Raw genomic sequence first — 20,989 nt, forward strand, 5'->3', positions numbered from 1 at the left:
GGCAGACTCTCACTACTGGGTTTCTCCAAGGCTCAGTATGGGATCCAGTCCTTAACTGATGATCTGGATGAGATAATTGCGAGCATCTTCAATAAGTTCACAGACAGCACAAAGCTGGGTGGCAGTGTGTTGGAACCCAGAATGTCCCTTGGACATTCTTGGATGTTCCGGGCCCAGGTCAGAAGCATTTGAGACCCTGGAATGCAGCCGCAGACCCCTGTGGCTTTGAACCTGATCAATGGAACAATTTACCAACCTTGCAGGAAGAACAAGAAATCACAAAAGTTTAGATATTATAGTAGAAGTAGTCACAAAGTGAAAGGAAGAATTTTTGAGTGCTGTACAGGGGGGTTTTAGGCCTTGTACAGAGGGGTCTGAGTTTTGTACATGGGGGTCAGAAGTTCTAAGATGGAGGGTCTTGGGTGTGCCCTGTCCTTTTTCCTTCTTCTTCCTAACCTCCATGTTCTTGGTGATGTTGGCATTCACAGATTGGTTTAGAGTAGAAAGTCACTGTTCAATATAGGTGATGGGCATTGGGGAAAAACTGTAAACATCTAATACGTAATATAAGATATAAAAGAGGGCACCAGCCCCCTGGGCGTTGGAGTGTGCCCTTGCCTGACTGCTGAACGGACCGCAGCAACTCAGGGAGAAATCTTTTAGATAAAATGTAATAAACTACCTTGAGACCAGACAACAGAAGACTACTGAGTCTTTCTTTGGAGACACGGGTTGGAGGAGAGACTTTTCCACCTTCCTGGGCTCACCCCAACCGGGGGTGAGTTCCGAGAGCAGTGTTGTTCTGCTGTAGGGTAGGAAGGCTGTGCAGAGGGATCTGGACAGGCTGGATCCATGGGTTGTGGCCAACTCATCTGGTCTTCACCTGAAAGAAGGCTGTAACCAGGTGAGCGTTGGCCTCTTCTCCCAGGCAATTATCATACTCCATCCCTGGAGCTGTTCAAAAATAACTGGATATGACATTTAGTTCCATGGTCTAGTTGACAAGGTGGTGATAATTTAGATGTTGGATTCAGTGATCTTGGAGGTCTTTTCCAACCTAAATTATTTTTTGATTCTGTGATTCTGAATAGAAAATATTTTTAGTGCATCACCTTTGCAATAATTAAAGCATGGCTCTGTCATTTTTCTTCCAACTACTGGCATTATCCATGTACTCCTATAGAGGAATAATGGTCAGTATAATGGCCACTAGAATGACCAAAGACATTGCTTTCAAAACACCATGTTCAAATCTTGCAAGTAGCTGAATCCCAAGTGTGAAGGAGAAGAGCATGCAGTGCCAGGGATGAGATTCATTTGTCCTCAGTTCAATCTCTAATTATTTACCAAGTCTGAGCTGGCCTCTTCTCCTTTGAGACTAAGTGGAAAGACCTTTAGATATAACTACCTTCAGAGCAGTCAAATACATTGTCTGCAAGCACCTGCTGCTGATCTGGATCTGGAGCAACCAGTTCAGCTTTCAGCATCTCATCTTAGACAGACAATCATGTCAGAGCCAGAACAGTCATCCACAGAATCTGTTCATCCTCTCCCAGACTCTTCCTCTTCTGCCAGGGTCCACTGAGCCTGCAGTTGTGCTCCTGAACTGAAACACCAGGTTTCCTATGCAGAGAATTATGCCACGCTTCCATTATCTAGAGGGCTTTTAAGACATTTGGGTTTGTGATACCTGTAGATCTCTATAAACACTGACTCAGGACTCCTGTAGAGGCTGGAGAGGTCACAGAGAAAGGTCAAATGTGGCCCGGATCTGTCATCTGTAACTTCACAAAGAACAATGAGGTTCCTTTTCTTATCAAGAGCAGTGCCCAAATAATTTCTTCCACAACCATACTTTAACCCCTCTCTTGTAGCTGAAGACCTGCAAGGTATTCCACTTTAAACATCTGGTTTTACACAGAACTTGTTATGACAGTATGGTAATGGAAAGCAATATGAAACTAGACAGGGAAAGGAAAAGTGATGATTTAATAGATAATGGTACTATTACTACTATCTTCATTGACAGACCAGACACATGATAGTGTAAGAAATAAGTAATTCCTTCTATTCTCTTCAAGTAAAAGTTTTACCCTTTATTTATAAACCACTCAGCCAATATCCTGAATGCCACATAAAATACTAAAGAAATACTGCCTGTTAAATAATCTGTTCAGAGTTAGAAGATTGAAATATATATACCTTTTAAAAATGAGAGAATGAAGATGCTGAAGAAATTTTATCCTAACTAAAGGAAACACAGCATAAAAATCATCATTCATGCCAGAAGAAGCAGGTGACATGATAGAATCAATTCATTTGCTCTGTGATTATCATCCCCTACTATATGTCTTCTGTTAATTCTTCTTGTTGTGCAAATGCTTATCTAATTTGCTTCAATTTTGACAAAACTAAATAATTTTCAGCAGAAATAGACATGTTTTTCTGGTGTGATTTTCTTAGTGGTGGAATATTTAATAGCTTCTGTGTATGGCCAGAATTCTGTGCAGGCCAGAATTCAATGTCTGACCTTTTAATAAATCATACCAGAGCAGTATGAATGATTCTCAGTACTTTCAGAGGTGCCAAGTAAATATAAGGCCATACTGGTTTTTGTTAAAGAAAAAATAGCTTATTGAAAGCTGATTGAAAGTCTTGTTTTTTAATATCATACTCAATTATGCACTATCCAAAGTAGTAAAAGAATAAATCTTACATAAGCATTGCAAAGACAGATTTTTGCAGCATAAAATTAACTATCACAATATTAAAAGATGGGGAAAATATTAGAATAAAAATAATGAACATTAAATTAACTCAGTCTATACTGACAAAATATTTACAAAGAAAAAGATAATTAAGTAATTTGAAAATCTAGCATAATCTCGGGGAGGGGGGGGGTTTGCCATTTTTAAGTACATCTGGAGAAGAGGTTAGCTTCACTAGCAGTTTGGAAAGAATCCTTAATTCCTGAGAAGCCAAAAAAAAATGTTAGTTTTTTTCTTGAGCCTAACAAGACACACATGTTTATAGCTCAGTGAGAGAGGGAAAGGTGCTTCCTTGCACATGTACCCTATGAACGTTTGTTACTGAGGACTGAAAAGAAGCTTGTCCAGAAATGGTCCATCCAATGTTTTTGTTTGCCCCACCTCTCTTAGAACTGCTGATTGTTTATGGAAGTATATTTGGTTTGCTATGCTTCCCACAAGGAGCATTCCTTATTATTAGGCATCTGGTTTATTTCACTTCCTGAGTCTGCAGCAAGGTTGCTGAGGTAGCACTGCTCAACCCAGCAAAAACTCAACCCAGCACATGACTCTTGCTGGTTCTGGACCACATTTGCTCCATTTCCATGGCAAGAAGCCACAGTCACTTGCCAAAGAGCAGCAAGCTTTGGGGATACTAGGGCAGACACGTATGTTGTGCTATCTAGACTTAGACCCGCTAAACAGATCAAACTTGCTGAAGTCAGGGAATCTCATGCACGGAAGTTATTCAGCAGAAAGGGAGTTTCTTTGGAATTAGGACAAAACAGAACAATTTTTGTGCTGAGTTAGTGTACATCTCTTCCAGATTATCATGTGTATTTTTCCCATAGGTGTCATGGGAAACTAACAGATGTCTTCTAGAAAGGTCTGTGTATCTGCCATGGTATAACAAAATCAAGATGTCTGAATTCAAAGGGCTTACTATGAACCAACAGAAGAACATGTTAACAGGCAGCATCCCTTTTAAAAGGGGATATGATAATCTACTCTGCTGTATTCACTCACATCTTGAAAACATGCCAATTTGATTTCTTGCTACATACAAATGAAGAAATCCATTTCTCTAAGAAAGACCCTTTTTTTTCTTGTATTTTTAGACTGATTCTCTAATGAAGGAGGAACTTTATATAATAGCACTATTTATTCATATGTCAGCTTTCTCCAAATAGTTTTTACTCCCTTGGCCACTATATATATATAAATGTGACTGAGGCAGAAGTCTCAGGGGATAAGAAACAGAGAGAAGGGAGAGAACTGAATTAATGTCCTAAGGAAAAGAGAAGGGCAAGAGAAGACACGAACTCTGTGATTCCCCATCTCAGTGCAGGCAGGGCAGTCAGAAGCATCACACAGCAACACTCCCTGTAGCACAGATTCAGGCACAGAACCTTTGGCCAATGGCACAGCTGGACAGGGAAGGCAACTTGGTGGGAAGGAGGAGAAAGAGGAGAAATAATAACAGTAATGGCAGGACGCTGGTAGGTTTGCCAAGAAGGATTGAAGGAGGACAAAACAGGTGGCTGGAGTTCTAAAGGGGAAGGTAATAGACAGGACACAAATCCAATGAAAGTCATTAATTCTGCTTCTCTTGAAATATTTGCGCTTTTTGGAAGCTGAGGAGGGGAATTGATATCACTCTCAAGTTGACTTCCCACTAGAAACAATGTTTGTCTATTAAGGAATTAACAGATGAAGATTATGAGCACAGGAAATTTGCCACAGGATTGAAAAGAATTTGGGAGAAGTTTCACTGGATAAACAGTTCCTTCTCTGCAGAACACACTCACTATTCCACTGGTGTCCTCTGTAGAAACAAACCAATTGCATCCCCTGCTCAAGCACATAAAAATATAATTAATCTTTTCTTTTCCCAATTGCCTTCTTTTCTGATGAACAGAACTATCATCTCTGGATAAAGAACAGGGATTTTCTGAAATATGTCCTTGAGGTAATAAATGTCATCCTCTCTGAAAAGTAATCTCACCTCAAGATAACTAAATCTTTTTTCCATTTATCAAATATCAGAAAGATAACTATCCTTGCTCACTATTTAAATTCTTCTGCAGAAACTGAATTCTCACCTCACAAATAAAGATTGTTGCAATCATTTTCTCAAACAGTAAGCAACATTGCAATTTGGGAAAAAAAAAGGCAGTGGAGGTTTAGTGGAACAGTATAATCTGCAGACTGGGGGAACTAAGCCATTTGTGTCCACATTGTATACTCTGGAAGAACTCAGGTCTAATTTCTTTTTTTCCCATTTTTAGTTTTCAGTGGGACTTTTTGCGGGGAGGGGAGGGTAGTTCATAGTGTATTTTTTTTTTGTTTTGTTTTTTTTTGTTTTGTTTGTTTGGTTTTTTTTTTTTTTTTGGGAAGGAAAGAACTTTTCCATTAGCTGAATATATTAATAAACAGCAAATTTTAATAAAGTTCTTCGGTCTACCAAAATTCAGATCAAAACAAAACAAGCTTATTTATAGCTCTAGTCTGCATCTGCATGTCATAGATGTGTATATGTGGTGAATTTGCATCATATATACCTCATTCTAAAGCAAAACACTGATTTAATTCCAGTCCAAAACTCCACACAAAAAAACCCAAAAGTGACTGGAGTTATAAAAGCATTGTGGTGGTCTGAGCACCATGAATCCAACCCTGTGACAATTTTCTCTGACAGGAAACAAAGTAAGAGAACTCCTTTCTTTTTCTACAGCCAGTTCTTTCAGAGAAAACAATGATAAATCATCTCTAATTCAACGGGAATAAATCATTAAAAGCAATCTACATTCATTGTCTGAAGTCTCAACAACAGATAGGCTTCAGAATATGCTGTCTCAGAAAAGTGTGAATAGAAAAGATGTGTATTTCTGCACTTATAGATATTTGTCAAACTATTTTTCTTAAGTGCTATGAAAGAGTTCTTTGTTTTGTTAAGACTAAAGCTTGATATAACTTCATACTTACAGCCTTGTACAGAACAGAAACAATGGCCACACAGTTTGTCGTCTTTTTTTCCCTGTTTGTTCAGTTTTACTAGTATTGATGATACCATTTTCAATGAATTCTCTTAAAAGTAAGGTAGTAATTGATGAAGGCACCGTATAAATTGACAAAAAACTCTCTTTTTTATTCTCTATAACTTTTCCTTTCCCCCCTTCTGTTTTAATAATCACAGTCTGAAAGGAATATTAGTTCTCCTCCATAAGCCACTATTTGTTCATACAAGCCTGTCTCAGAGCTGTGGCTAGCCAAAGCTGAGGCTACTTAGGCCATGCAGCATCTTTCAGCAGGCAAGACTTTTCCAGAGATAGACAAGAAATCCTGGCTCTTCTGAAGATATGTCTAAACCTCAAGTCTCTTGTTTTAAAATGATGCTGTCACATTTTCTACTTAGCTGCATTTGAGAAAAAAATTTTTTTGTACCCATGGAACATTTCTATAATGATGTCACATCTAGCCAGGCTGCATTAAAGACACTGGGATTATATGGTAACAAAATAGATGTGACAAGGAATTCCAAGAAGGATGCTTCTTCCCGCATACACAGGGAAGATCCTAAGTGGAAAGGTCTGACAGTAGGTCTGTATTCTCTAGCAGTTCTAGGTTGTGGCTGGTATTTAATTACGTTTGATCTAAAGAATAAGATAATAACAAATATCAATAATGTCTATCTCATACTCCAGGTGTGCTAAAATGGTGAGCTTTTTCAGGTTTCTAGGACAGTTTTGTTGTGGTTGTTGTTTTCTGTTTTGCATACATTACCATATCTCAAAGAGTATATTGGCTTTATCTCTGAAGTTTCAGTCAGCTCCTGGGGCGATATCAGCAGCACACAAGTGCTTATAATAAGCTTTTGGAGAATGTAATGAGGAGGATGATTTCTCTTGGCTCAGTGCTAGAACACAACAATGGGATGTCGTCAGAATAAAAGTTTGAATCACGACGTCTCATTTTCTTCCTTTCATTAATGTTTGGGGAGGAGAGGGTTGTTGTGACAGCTGGTCAGTAGTGATTCAATTATATGCTCCATTCTCTGGACTTCAGTTCAAGACGTCCTTTGGCAAGCTGAGCAACTGCTTGATGACAGATTTAATAGCTAGGATTTGATAGAATATGAAAAAGGACATGACTGATTTTGATAAACTTCTCATGCAGCATGCCTTTGAAGTTGTACTACTAGCTATGGAATATTCATTTCAAAAAAGCTGCCCATTAAGTTTAGTTTTCCTCTCTCCTGTGTAGTGAAAGTGATCTGTAACACATGCACACAACACCTTGGCATGTGAAATTGTATAGGAAAATGAGAGGAAAACCAGGCTCACAAGTCTAAGTACTCAGAATTGAAACTGTCCTGATGTAACATTCCTTTGGTAATGGCCGCATCTCAAGAAAGAGGAAACATTTCACTGAGGATGTCACATCAGGCCTGTGACTGTACAGGAAAGGACACAAGGGGCCGCTGAAGAGCTTTGGTGACATCACTAAGCTCAGCTGTCTTTGGGTGCCTAGGACAGGTAACCTTTCCCATTTCTGTATCTGAGCATGCTTGACTGTGCAGGAAAATAACTTTTTTCAACCTTCAGAGTTCAAAGAAGGCTGAAAAAGCCCTCTTGGCTGAGAGCTTTCCCACCCATCATAAATAGAGAGTAACTAAAGTCAGTCCTCTGAAAGATGAAGGCAATGGAACAAATAATGAGTCGCAGAATCACCAAATATCCCTAGTTGGAAAGGACCCACAAGGATCAAATCCAACCCCAGGCCCTGCACAGCACCATCCCCAAGAATCACACCATGGGCCCAAGAGCATTGCCCAAATGGTTCTTGAACTCTGTCAGCCTTGGTGCTGTGAAAACTTCCCTGGGGAGCCTTTTCCTGTGCCTGTTCACTCTAGATGAAGAACCTTTTTCCTAGCACAAACCTCCCCTGACACAGCTTCAGACCATTCACTTGGGTCCTGTCCCTGGACACCACAGAGGAGAGATCCGTCCTGTCCCTCTTCTTCTCCTCATGAGGAAGTTGTAATTGCAATGAGGTCTCCTCTCCTTCAGGCTGAATAGATGAAGTCATCTCAGCTGCTCCTCACAGAGGTTCCCCTCAAGGTCCTTCACCATCCTCATTGCCCCACTTTGTACATTTTTTAATAGTTTAATATATTTCTTATGTTGTGCACCAACCTGCCCCCAGCACTTGTGGTGAGGCCACCTCAGTGCAGAGCAGAGCAGGACAATCCCCTGCCTTGCCCATCTGGTGATGCTGTGCCTGATGAACCCCAGGACACGCCTGGCCCTTCTGGCTGCCAGGACACTGCTGACTCATGGTCAACTTTCCATCAACCATGACTCCCAGGTCCCTTTCCATGGCACTGCTTTGTTAACATCCCATTTCACAATCTGTCCCTACATCCAGGATTCATCCATCCCAGTTGCAGAATCCAGAACTTTCCCTTGTTGAACTTCATATGGTTGGTTATTGCCCAGCATATTACCAGAATGGTGTGAAGACAGTTGTCTTGGTCCCAAAGCTTTGTACATTGGAAAACATTCCTTCAGCCTTCTAAACCCTAAATCAGAGCTCAAATAAATTAAAGAGATTTTTTTTGTTTCCCTAAAGAAGGTATGTGCCCCCCATTACTGAAAGAATTATTATACATAATTACTTCACTGGAGGATTTCTGCTTTATACTTGACCATTTCATAACTCTTTCTTCAGTGTCAAAGTAGCTCAAAACTAGGTATGATAAAGTAAAACTTTAGATGAAGGCTTCTGCTTATAAAGCAGAAAATGCAGAGATGAAACACTATTGTCTCACTTTAAAAATTAATGTCTGCAATATTATACAAGCACATTTTGCAAAAGTGAGCACCTAACAGGTGTTGGCTTCCCTGAGGAGTCATCAGAGTGATATGAAAATAATGAACTAAACTGCAATGATTAAAGAGACATTTTGATAAGATTCTAACCAATCCAGAGAAATAATGTCATGTAAAGAAAAATCAAAGTTATATAAAGCTAAATATAAGAAAGATGGTATTAATGTAATGCTGAGGTACACTGAGTGAACTGAGTTTAAAAGGCACTTTTTATGTAAGAAAGTAAGAGCAATAAAACTGAATATTTTTAACTGACAGAAGTTTAATAAAAAAAAGACTCTGAGTGTCTGTTTAAAAGGAAAACTAGCATTTTCACAACTGTGGAGTTAGATTTTCCTATGATATACTTTTCTATCCTGACTTTTAGAAATACTTTGGGACAAGCATTTAAATTTAATGCATCTAAATTTTTTTGAAACACCAGCATTTTCTAGCAGATTTCATGCTAAAAATACTCCTAAGAGACTGCTGCCATAAGACACAATAATAACAAAATATATTTAAATAGAAATCAAAAAATACTGAGGTGAGGTATGTTAGATATCACAATTTGCTGCCCTTAATTGTATCTAGTGATTTACCATTTTTTCAAATTTATCATTAGTACAAAACCAAGGAATGTGATTTAATGAAAATACACAGTAATTTTCTCTCAGTAAGTCATGCTCCTTGAGAAATCTCACTTAAATATGTATATAAACTCAGGGCATCAATTAGATAAGAATGATATATTCCAAATGTCTTCAGGGGTGTTTTGTTGAATTATGAGCTCATGGTAGCAAAATTCTTTTGTAGACTTCTAGAACTGTGATTCCTAATTATTTTATCCTTTTTATAATAGCTTCTATATTAAGTTAAGATTTTATTAAACTGGTTACATTCATTAATCATGTCAGAAAAAGAGCTGTCAGGTGGTTATGGTTATACAAAAGTATGAGTGTATGTTTGTGGTAGTTGCTGCACTAAATATAGTACAGCACAGTTAGTACACTTATTACTATAATACTGCTATACTATAACTTCTAAATTATACCTCTCCTGTGAAATGTTGTGCTTAGGATGTAGCCAAAGAAAGTGAAGTGGCTGGAACTCACAGAAATTAAGTCACCAATAGAGTTCTTTAGCCATCTCTTGAAGCTGCTTACAGGCATATTCTCTTGAGCAGCAAAAAATAACTGCAAAAATTTCCTCAGAAAACGTTGATCAAATGTCCTCAGGAAAATACTTAGATTCCAAAGAGCTGATCTCTTAACAGGAAATCAGTCTTCTTGTGCCAGAAGCAGGGACTAAGAGGTTTTCTTCACTGTGTCTGTATTTATGGCTGGTCATACCACAAACAGATGCAAATGCTGCAGTATTGAATACTAAAGCCGTGGTTTGAAACAACATGACCCCAAAATAGTGTAGCACATTGTTTGCACTTAGCAAGAAGTTTGTACAATGAAAACCTGCTATGCAGTTCATCTGCTGATTCACACAACTCCTCAACAATCGTCACTGTTCCTTCTTCCCCCTACCCGGACTGATGTATTCTAGATCACAAATGATGATATGAAAGATACCCAAAACGTAAGGGAAATATCACTCTTTCATAGACATACTCAACTGATGGCAACAGGATAAAACCTATGAGATGGTAGAATATTTTCAAATAAAATTAATCAAAATGCTGGGTTTCATTAGAGTGTTTTTGATGGAGCACATGTGTGGGAAGGGAAGTTGATAACCCATGATAATTTATCAAGGATAAGATTCCTTGCTCTGGATCTACAAAAAGCCATCAAAGATGCATGGGAAAACATTCCTTCTGTAATGTATGTTTTTTCACACAAACCTATTCACAAGTCCTTTCAAGTATATCCTTACAAACTGCCACACAAGGAAAAAAAATCATATAACTAGATGATTATTTTATTCTGCCAGAAATTTAACTTAATTTATTAAATTATGTATTCATAATAACTTCATGGTGATCTCAGCTGCTCTGCACACATTCTGTACTGTCTGATGCTTTGAAACTGCTGTCTCTTTTACCCATTTTATAGATATAAACATGCACAACAAAATATGATTTATTAAAACTTTCACTTACACAAATCAAGGACTCAGTTAAGCATTCAACACAAAAAATTATTCTTATTACAGTCATTGCTTCAGTCAAAACAGACAATGAAGGATTTAACCTGTTATAGAGACATGAAAATATTCTACACCTGATTTTAAGTCTTTTTCTTCAAAAACGATACTCAAATAAGGAGCATACTCCTTTCCACAAAACACTCCATCATGACTACTGAAGAGGAAGATAACTTTTGCCGTGAAGCATGTTTTCTTTACAAGCCTTTGCTCTCAAAATTATTTGTTGCTGCTCATTTTTTCCAAAATCTTCTGAAACAGATATGTAAAATATTCACTGTAATTGCTTGAACTAGTTTGTAAGGCCTAAAAATAGAAATAATTGGAAGAATATCAAGCTAAATGCAGAAAATATTAAAATTTCTAAACTCAGTCTTTATTGCAGGGTGAAGGGCTCTAGAAATCAGAATTAGTAGCTTAGAATGGCATGAAGTACTACACTTTTGTAATAATTCATGCTTAAATAAAAGTGTACAAGGATGGTAAAAAAAGAATTCTCCCACCCTAATCCATCTCTTTTCCCAGTCATTTTCCTTCACGAGGCAGGAGTCCTTCATCTTTGGTATAGCAACATTCAGTTTTACCTGTACTGCTGAGGCGGCAGAAGCCAAGTCTGAAAAGCAGTAAGAGCTTGACAGATCTAGTTTGGGTGCACATGTAAAGCACTGAGAGATGGAGGAACAGCCCCTTTGACAACAGTCTTTAGGACTTGCAGGTATGAGAGCAGAACTCCCCTAATTTCATGCTCAGAAGAACCTTGGCCCAAGATCCCTTTTTGAACTGATTTTGGTCTGCCATGAACACACAAAAGTCTCCCTGTCTAGAAGTGCAAGCAACTCCTGTTTGAAACAGCAGCTATGCCTTTTGTTAGACACAGCTTCCACAATTTCAGATATTTCCATAGGAGAAAGATTACAGGTGAGAAACAGTGAGACAACATCACAAAGCACAAGGAAAAGTCTTTTTAGATACAATCCAGCTTTACAGAGAGAGTCTGCTTTTATAGAGATGGGCAAATAATCTTCCAACCTCTAATGCATGCCTATAAATTCAATGCAAAATTGCAGCCAAAGGCTAGAAATTATTTCCCTGATTCATGTAACAGATAAAATTACAGACAAAATATTATTTTTTAATAAAAATCCAGAGGAAACATAACAGTTACATGAGCATTTTCCAGTGAAAAGAATCTAGAGGTTTTTCTTCTTTTGTTTTGTTTTGTTTGGTTGTTTGTTTTTTTGTTTTTTTTTTTTTTTTTTTTGGTTTGGTTTTTTTTTGTTTTACATCATTTCATCAGGCAAAGTCTCAGAAGGAGTATTCAATATTCTTCTAATATGTGGATTACCCATAACAGGTGGGACATTCATTCTATCATGACTGAGGTGAAATTATTATATTAACAGGAAGACAATCCAAACAGACACAAAAGCCCACTTAAAATTTCTGAAAAAAACCCAAACCCCCTTTAATTTCTAGCAATTGCACTGGTACAAAGTGTCATTAAGTTTTAAACTCTTAAATGCCTTGCCACATTGAAAAAAAGGACCTGGACATCTAATTGACTCAAATACTTTAGGAAATTTGCACAGGGCTAAGCTAGATATCCATTTTTTTTTGTTGTAATTGACTTGCTCCTCAGAACCATTTTAAAATATATACCTCTTGGGTTTCAACTGAATATTTTTTGTATAACATTGTTGTGAGCCCATTGATCATAATTTTTGCTCCCACCTGAAAAGAATGAGACTATAATTGAAAAGGCAAATTTAGCATTTATATTGGTAATGACACAGTTCCATTGTCATTCTTCACAAAAAGAATTTGAACGCTATGGTGAACCATATTTCACTGATAAGTGAATGGAAGGGAAGTAAAGCCTTCTCAGTACCAGGTCCCCATGAGCCAAGTAATTTGTTTTTTGAGCAGAGCCTTGTATTGTGTTGTAACAATTACTTTTGCTCCCAGATATGAGAGCTCTTTGAAGCAGTACCTGGGAGACACATGTGATCTACATTAACAGAGGCGTAACAGTGTTGGCTGATAAACTAATCTCATTTGCTGTGCACCTGATAATTCATTATTGTGGGGATTTTTTGTCTTCTAATGGTGAAAACCATCAACTCTGAATTTAATAATTTAACTAAAAGAATAAATTACTTAAATACAAATCACAGTTTGAGATTATAAATTTCTTTTAGAAGCTTCTGTTAAAAACTTAGTGGTTTGGCACTTTTTGGCTATCTAGAGATTACAATAGTTTGAATAGACTTTTCATGCCAGCAGGTTTATATACATGTTATTCCAGGAACCCTATTCAGATGAAAAACTTTCAGTAAGTTCCTGAAGTAAGCACACTCTAGTTAGAAGAATGGATAAATGCCCACAGCAAGGCAGTGAAACTGTCTTAATTTATCATACATTACAGCTAGCATTTGAAGAGAAGACACATGAAATACAAGATGAGAGAATAATTTCCAAGAAATTATTAATATCATAAAATCAACAAAATTACAGACAGTCACAAAGTGGCTTGGCTACTTTTCAATATTCTACATGCAGAATAAATGTGCATGTATACCTTAACTCGAAAAACAACCCACTATGTAGAGAAGTATTTTCTGAGGTAGCATGAATTTTAAAATATCTTGTTGGCTAGGATTATACTTGAGTGATATTCACTTTTTTATTAACCAATATGTACTTGTGATTGGTAAAATATGTTATTGTTTTGTAAAAAAACAGTCTTTTTCTACAGCTGTACCAGAGTACCCAAGTATCTCATGAGTACAAAGCAGAGCAATTCACATTGCAGGAGAATTGGAAAAAAAAATTAAAAATTAATTTTAAAGCTTCTATGTGTTCACATTAAAAAAAAATCCATACAGATTCCAGTACAAATCTGTATGGTTTTATTCATCCTCTGGTTTTATTAATTGAATAAGTAAAAGTGGGGCCCACTGATTTCAGACATTGATCAATCTGCCAATATACTTGATGAAAAAACTCATGCCCTGAATATTAAATAAAATGATCCTGACAGAGACAGGAACAGATTACACTGTTATAGAGCCCCATGCTACTAAAGAACCTAAAGGCTTTTATTTCTTTCCTTTTCCCTGGAGAAAACTAATTAAAAATGCAATGTTATGCACACAATGTTCAACTTCGATATATTTATCTGCTCAGAGAAGCAAGTGGACACAGTCTTTCACTAGCCATGGTTATCTAGCCTGCAGAACAACACTGGATTCTAAGATCCAGAGATAAAAAAACATTCAGATAAGTAAATGGAGACTTCCAGTCTCTTCAATATCCTCTGAGCTGCTTTAGGCAACAGAGCTTTTCTATCTACTCATGGCCATTAAATGACCTCTTGGATGCACCTGGCAAGTACCCATTTACCTGCATGAAAGTTTTTTAATGCTATCCAGTTCATTCCAGCCTCATTTTCCGGGGTACTGAAAATCCAAATACTTTCCAGGGTACTGAAAGGACAAATACTGAAAGGCAATTCATATGGAAGTATTTAAGCTGCCCCATTTGTTGCTCTTCTCCATCAGATCCCATTCAGAATTTTATTTGCCTGAGTAATGAATGCATCTGCACACTGGACAGCAGAGATGAGTTTTTTAAGAGCTTCCCATGAGTCTACTTCCTTTCTGAATGCTTTGTGTTGGCACATCCTTAAAACAGACACACATCCCAAGGAGAAGCCACTAAATCCTGCATGTGACAACTGTTCTTAGCTTTGCCTCAGAGGGCACTGCATGATGCCACGCTTCAGTTGTCTTTGCTGATTTTATGGCCCTGCTGGGCATGCTCACCACTCTGCTCACAGGCACCTTTATGCATTTCACAGTAATGTGGCTCAGCAACAACCCTGACAATGAGGGTGTCTACAGCCTGCCTCCTCTTTCTTTCACACTGTTAGGACAAGCAGCTCCTCTCAGCCTCCTCACTTTTTCTGTCAGGCAAGCCAATCATTTTGAGTCTCCTCTTATCATTTATATGAGCCAGCACTCTTAGTTTTCTAAAATTCTCCATCCATTTCATACTCTTCTTCTCTGATCACTACAAGAAGAGGAAGGAACATCCATCCCACACAACTAAAGGTCTGAACATCATACAGCACTTTAAAGTGTATACAATGTGATTATCACTAGTAGGAAAGAAAAAATCAATAGTTCTGTTGTAGATGCCACATAGTTCCATGAAAGAAAATACATGCTTGTCCTGATGCTATCTTGTGTCATCCTAGGCTGCATGCTTCAGACTCCACCCTAAGTTGGTACCTGCCCTAAGTTTGGTACCAATGTTATATGACAAACAAGAATGGGCAGGCTGACAGCTGGAGCAGCTCAAAATGTGGTCTGAATATGGTTTGAAAGTAAAGCACCACTCCTGTTTCCAGACACCTTTAATGAAGTTTTACGCCTTGATGGTTGTTCTCTTTGCCCACTATTGAGTCTAGCTTTCTAAATTGTATTACTGACATTCATACTTTTGATAGGAGCAATAAATTACTAGTAGTTATCCTGTGAGCACTGTCATCATACTCCATGTGCCACTCGAATCAAACTGTGTGTACTAGAGCCTGATACAAGCATTTCTAGTTTAGCTTAATCAGAAAGAACCCTTCTGTTTTAGAAGAAATTCCTTTGTGGGTTTCTTCCCATGTTTCCTGGACAAAACCATATTTTTTTTATCACATTTATGAATAGCTGAGAATTGCCAGGAGACACCAGGTGTGACAGCCCCTCTGCAAGTATGCAGAGATCTTCAGTATGCAGGTAAATGGATTAAAATGTAACTTGTCCTTCCCAAATTACCAGAGTAAATTCTCTCACAGAAAGACATATTAGCAATCTGTTTGCAGGTGATGATTGCAATTAAACATTTTCCACTTGTTCCAGGGAAGAACAATCATCTTCAAGGAAAATTCTGACAGAAGCACATTACCACCCAGGAGGTGTCTTTTAAGCACAGAAGCAGAATCCTGCTAGAGAATCTTGCTCTACGAGAACAGTTACAATGTTAATTTGCTCATAGGGAGGTAAAAACCATGAGCTCTACAGGTGTAGACAAAGATACTGATGTTCATGTGATTTCCAAAGCATTCCTCCTTAGACTGAAGGCATACCAGACTGACAAGATGAGTGCAAAAGAATAATTTTTCTGCCAGATCCATATGGTCTTTGGAAGAACTGTCCAATTCATGGTTTTCATATTCTTTTAATAACTCTGGTGATTTGTTTAAAATGAAATCTGTGAACCAAGTTTATTTCATAGCATAAAAGTAAAATTTAAATATGATTTGATGAAACAATGCTTCCCTGTCCATCTAAGGTTTGCAGTGAAATTCTGTCTTCTTACATAGATCACAAGATAATGAACCCACAAACCAAAATAACCCCTGAAGAGCAGTATTCCTTAATAAATCAAACTCAAATGGTGGGAAGATATGCTGAAAAATACTTACAAAACAGGCCAACCAAGTGCTGTGAGGAAATTTTAGGGTTCCTTCCCAAACAACAGCACCAAAGGGAGAGTGAGTGCATATATTCATAGCAGCTATGCTACTTTCATTTCAAGGAATGTATTTCACTACTGCTATAAGGCAAGAAACTGGTGGGGGTTTTTTATTGTCTTTGAAGAGATCCCAAAATATCTATTTTTGGAAATATTTGCCAACAAAAAAAAAAGTATTTTGAAAATCCCAAGCAATAACTCTAGAACCCAAAACTCCCTTGCCTATATAAGGCACTGATTGCAAAAACTTCTATGAGTAGGAAGTGTCTTTCTGGGCTACTGGGTCATTTTTGACACTTGAAAAGATAATCCAGATAGATCCTCAAGGGGATTGGGGGATTGGGGAGGAAGCCAACAAGTTGATCCTCCTATGGAAGAGAAGTAACAGCAGTTCTTTCCAATAGCAAAAAATCTCCTTCTTGGAAGATTCTCAAAGGGGATAATCCTCAGCTAACCTACGATCTTAGTGTTTAAAGCACACCAAGAGAAAAGAGCTACTCTGAAAGAGTGCTGTGGTAGAGTGTATCAATCCAGAAAGCTGAAGCATGCAAACATATTATAAATACAAGAGGAATACAGCTAAATGTTGGTACTAAAGGCTACCTGTAAATAATTGTTGTAATATGTAGTCTGGGGGAATTCAGTATTCCAAGCAGCTATAAAACAGAGTTCTAATATTCTGGCAGCAATTAAAGCCATGTACACTGCCTACATAAAATGCTGGAAAATAAACAATTTTTTTTCTGTCAGCAGTGTGCATCCTGCATTTGATTACAGCTGAGTCAATGCCTTTAAATAAGTACTGAAGCAATGTCACTGTTGCTGAGCCTTTCGGGGGGACTCCATTAGAAACCACATTAGTGAGTGAAGGAATATAAGTACAGACCTGTATCAGTCAACTCAGTGGGAACTGATACCACATCACAGAAAAGATGACGCCTTGACTTTTTTCACCTTGAAGTCTGCAAGTGATCTAGGTCATACTTAGCTTCTGCTTACTGAATATAGCCTTTGCTTTACATTCTTCAATAACCTGTTCTAAAATAGGACAAGCAGGGAAAAAATATTGCATGTTAATGATATTCCGATTGGTTCTTTAAAGTCATTTTAAAAAAAGCAAGCACTTCATAGGAAACATTGATTCAGGAAACTAATTTTCACAAATCATTTTCTCTTTGCTCTTTTAGCATTAATCAATACTTAATAATGAAAACATGGAGTTTCAAAATTATTTCTGATTCATGGTACAATTTAATTCCTTGTTGTAGAAGACCTGAAGAATTATTTTGAAATAAATAATCCAGCACACATATTCTTCATTTCTATGTCAGTATTCACTAATGCTGTGGATACAAGCCCATCTTTTTTCTCTTGCAAGGTTTCTCATATAGTACCCTGAAGAGCTGACTCACTTGCAGAAAAGTTACCAGAATCTTTTCTACTTTGTACTACAGCTCTTCAGTACTTCTGGGAGCAGTTAGTTACTGCTTTTCTTTCATTCCAATTTCCCTGAATCCAATTGAAATAGCAAAGCTGTTAGATATGGAAACCATGCAATGAAATTGCCTTGCCTAATATCAACGTTGCTAATTATTGCTGTCATTTCTACTACCTTTTTAGAACGGCCAACCTTTTTGAAAAAACTTCAGTATTAAAAAGCTTAGCTGTAAATTTCATCAAAAGAACAATTTCCCTCTGTTTATATTAGATGAGTAGTAAGATATTTTTCACTTGACATAGATGTCTATACATTTTACGTCCTAAACTTAGTAATGTATTCAAAAAGGAGCATTCAAATATTTTTAAGGAATAAACTTCACTTGTGACAGAAGCTGAATTTTTCATTCATGTTGGTGCAATAACTTCAACCAGCTGTGTACCTGGAACATTTGTTTTGCTGTGATTTGGCACCAAACAACACAATAATGTTCATTGTTTAAAGCAAAGTATTAATGTGCCTGTAAATTACAATACCTTCACATGTACAAGCATGAGGTCCTCCTGTGGTCTTTCTTGCCTTCCTTTTTTAGGTTGGAAAGGAAAATACAGTAATGTTCCATCATGGAAGTACACAGAATGTGCTGCTGGCTCAAAAATGTGCAAGTTTCAAATAATATCTGGCACTCTAGTCACATTATCTCATCAGGTTCTTTTTCAAGAGGATAAAACCACTAGATGAACTCTAGGCAGAATGGCACAGAAGCTGACAAAAAATGCTGAGGGACATGGCAGAGAGGGCAGGACAATGGGATCAGAACTGCTGGGCACACAAAAGACAGATGGAGAGTTCACTGCAAGCCATCCTTTCCCATGCAAACTTGAATTTCCCTCCTGGGGTAGCCAGTTGAAGCACATCAAAGAAGAATCCATCTCTTTCTAACTTAGCATGGATGAACTGATAAAACAGGGAAAGCATTACTGCCCACATAGATCCATGGTCACTCCAGACTGTGCTGCACTATAGGTTCCTAAAATTGCAGCCATAGAAATGTTTAGGAAGAAAAAGAAAAGTAAGATCTAGGATAGGAAGTGGTCTGCTTCCCTTCTCTCTCCTTCTTTTGATCAAAATCTGAAATTTTAAATAGGATTTGGGAAATGAATGTTTGACTAAATTATAAAGGCTCACGGTTTCAGTTCAACATCTGTTGCTTCCTTTGAGAGGTTTGGGGAGTTGCCAAGGGTTTTATTTTTTTAATTGAGCAGTTTAAATTTTTTTTAATTGCTATTGCTTTATGATATTGGTATAATTTAACACATTAGGATGGTATAATGACCAGACACTGCACTTATGCTTCACAGAAGAATAGCACACAGCTGCCTGTGCTTTGTGCAAGTAATGCATTCAAAATAATAGCCTTGTGATGAAAGCACATTGAGCTGTTAATCACTTTCTAATATTCTGTGCACAGAAATATTCTTGAGATATCTGAAATTAGACACAAGATGCAAGAGAAGGCATCATTTTTGAGCAGCCATGTGACAACTATGGCCATCTAATGAAATATGTGTGTAGAAATTACTGTACTTGAATCCACAGTAGAAAGAATACCTAGTCTTTCATTTTTGACATATCTGTCAAACCCATAATTTCACTTTCAGAAAAGTCCCAAATAGTACAGAAAATTATGATTCAGATGTGCCAATGTCTAAATTACATAAGTTCTTTGAATGACTTCAAATATGGTGGAAAGCAAAAAAATGTAATATGAGATATGTACCTCACAAGAGACAACCAAAGACAAAAAGAAAGCAAAAATATCAAAAGGTTCTGAACAGATTCAGAGACACAAAAGTGCACTTTATGGCTCTGCTGTGAAATATTTCAATCACAAAGTCATTTCCAGACAATTTAATCTTCTTTAAGAATGTTAAGCCAGCATTCATCTTGAACTGATCAGTCTCTTGTGTGCATTAAAAAGAATTATTTGGACAAAGAGTAAAAATCAAGTTTTCTATAACAGACAAGCATTTATTAAAATGCATCTGTTTATTGGAAAAATCTCAAGACTTAAGACAGAGAACATTAGAAATGTCCTACTGCATCAGTCCTATGGTCCATCCTTCCCTGTACTTGTTCTACAGTAATGGCCAGAGCAGATGCTGTATACTAAAACAATGTAAGCCTGCCCACTCTCTATTTTCTGTCCCCTCCACACTTTTCTAGTATCCACAATGTGGGTTTAGTTTCTAAATGAGGCTTGTTAAAGGGCACTCTCCCTGCTTACTTCTATCAGTTTAGGAACCTACTGTATGTGATTATCTATCCCAATTTTTTTCTCCAGTCTGTCTATGCAACCTGCCTCTTGATCCTCCTGTCACATGACATTTACAAAGCCCACTGCTACATAGGAACAATAGCTTCTTTTATCTATCCTGAGCTTCTCTTCTAGTTTCCTCAAGTGGCCCCTGGTTGTATGTAGTGCTGTGGGAGTTTTTCAACAGCAGTTCAGCCTTCATCACTGCCTTGTGGGTTTTGAGCTTCAGCTACATGGCCTCTCCTCAGAACTTTCCACTCTAAACTAAGTGCTCTTTTCTATTCCTTATAGCCTAGCTCTTCCAAGCTCTTAAATTTAGCTGCCCTTCTGTACCTGCTTCACCTGTGCTATATCCTTCTTTCAGTCACAAGAAATATAAAGTCATGCAAGCAGACCCAGGATTTGGGTGAGAGCCAGCAGAGGCAGCATGTTTGCAGAACAGCAGCAAGACAGGAGGTAGCAACATGGGGGCACTAGGAGCATGCTACGACCCATGCCTCCCAAACACCAGACTGCAAGAGCAAAGGAAGGGAAACCTTTTTTTTAAGAAATATGCATATTTTTCTATTCTATTATATAAAATAAACTTAAGAGTGAGGTTATACAGGTTCCCCATCCTTTCTTGATGAGTTACAAATGCTAAACTCTAACAGTCAGGAGTCTTCATGCATTGTGCATTGCTACTTCCTGACCCCTCCTGCTGTTTTGATTCTGAAATCATGACGAGATGAAGTAGAAAAATAATGTCTCAAATTAAAATGTCACATATCCAAACTTGTCTTTCCTGTGGGGTGAATGCCAGCTCAGCTCTGTAATTTGTTGTGACACTCTCATTTGATAAATTTTCTAAAATAAGTCAGATGAGTAACTTTATAAAAGTATTTTCTCAGAACAGCCTCCCTGCTTGCCATTATTTGTGACTTCCAAAGTT

This window comes from Anomalospiza imberbis, chromosome 1, assembly GCF_031753505.1.
Source record: "Anomalospiza imberbis isolate Cuckoo-Finch-1a 21T00152 chromosome 1, ASM3175350v1, whole genome shotgun sequence".
Classification (NCBI taxonomy): Eukaryota; Metazoa; Chordata; class Aves; order Passeriformes; family Viduidae; genus Anomalospiza; species Anomalospiza imberbis.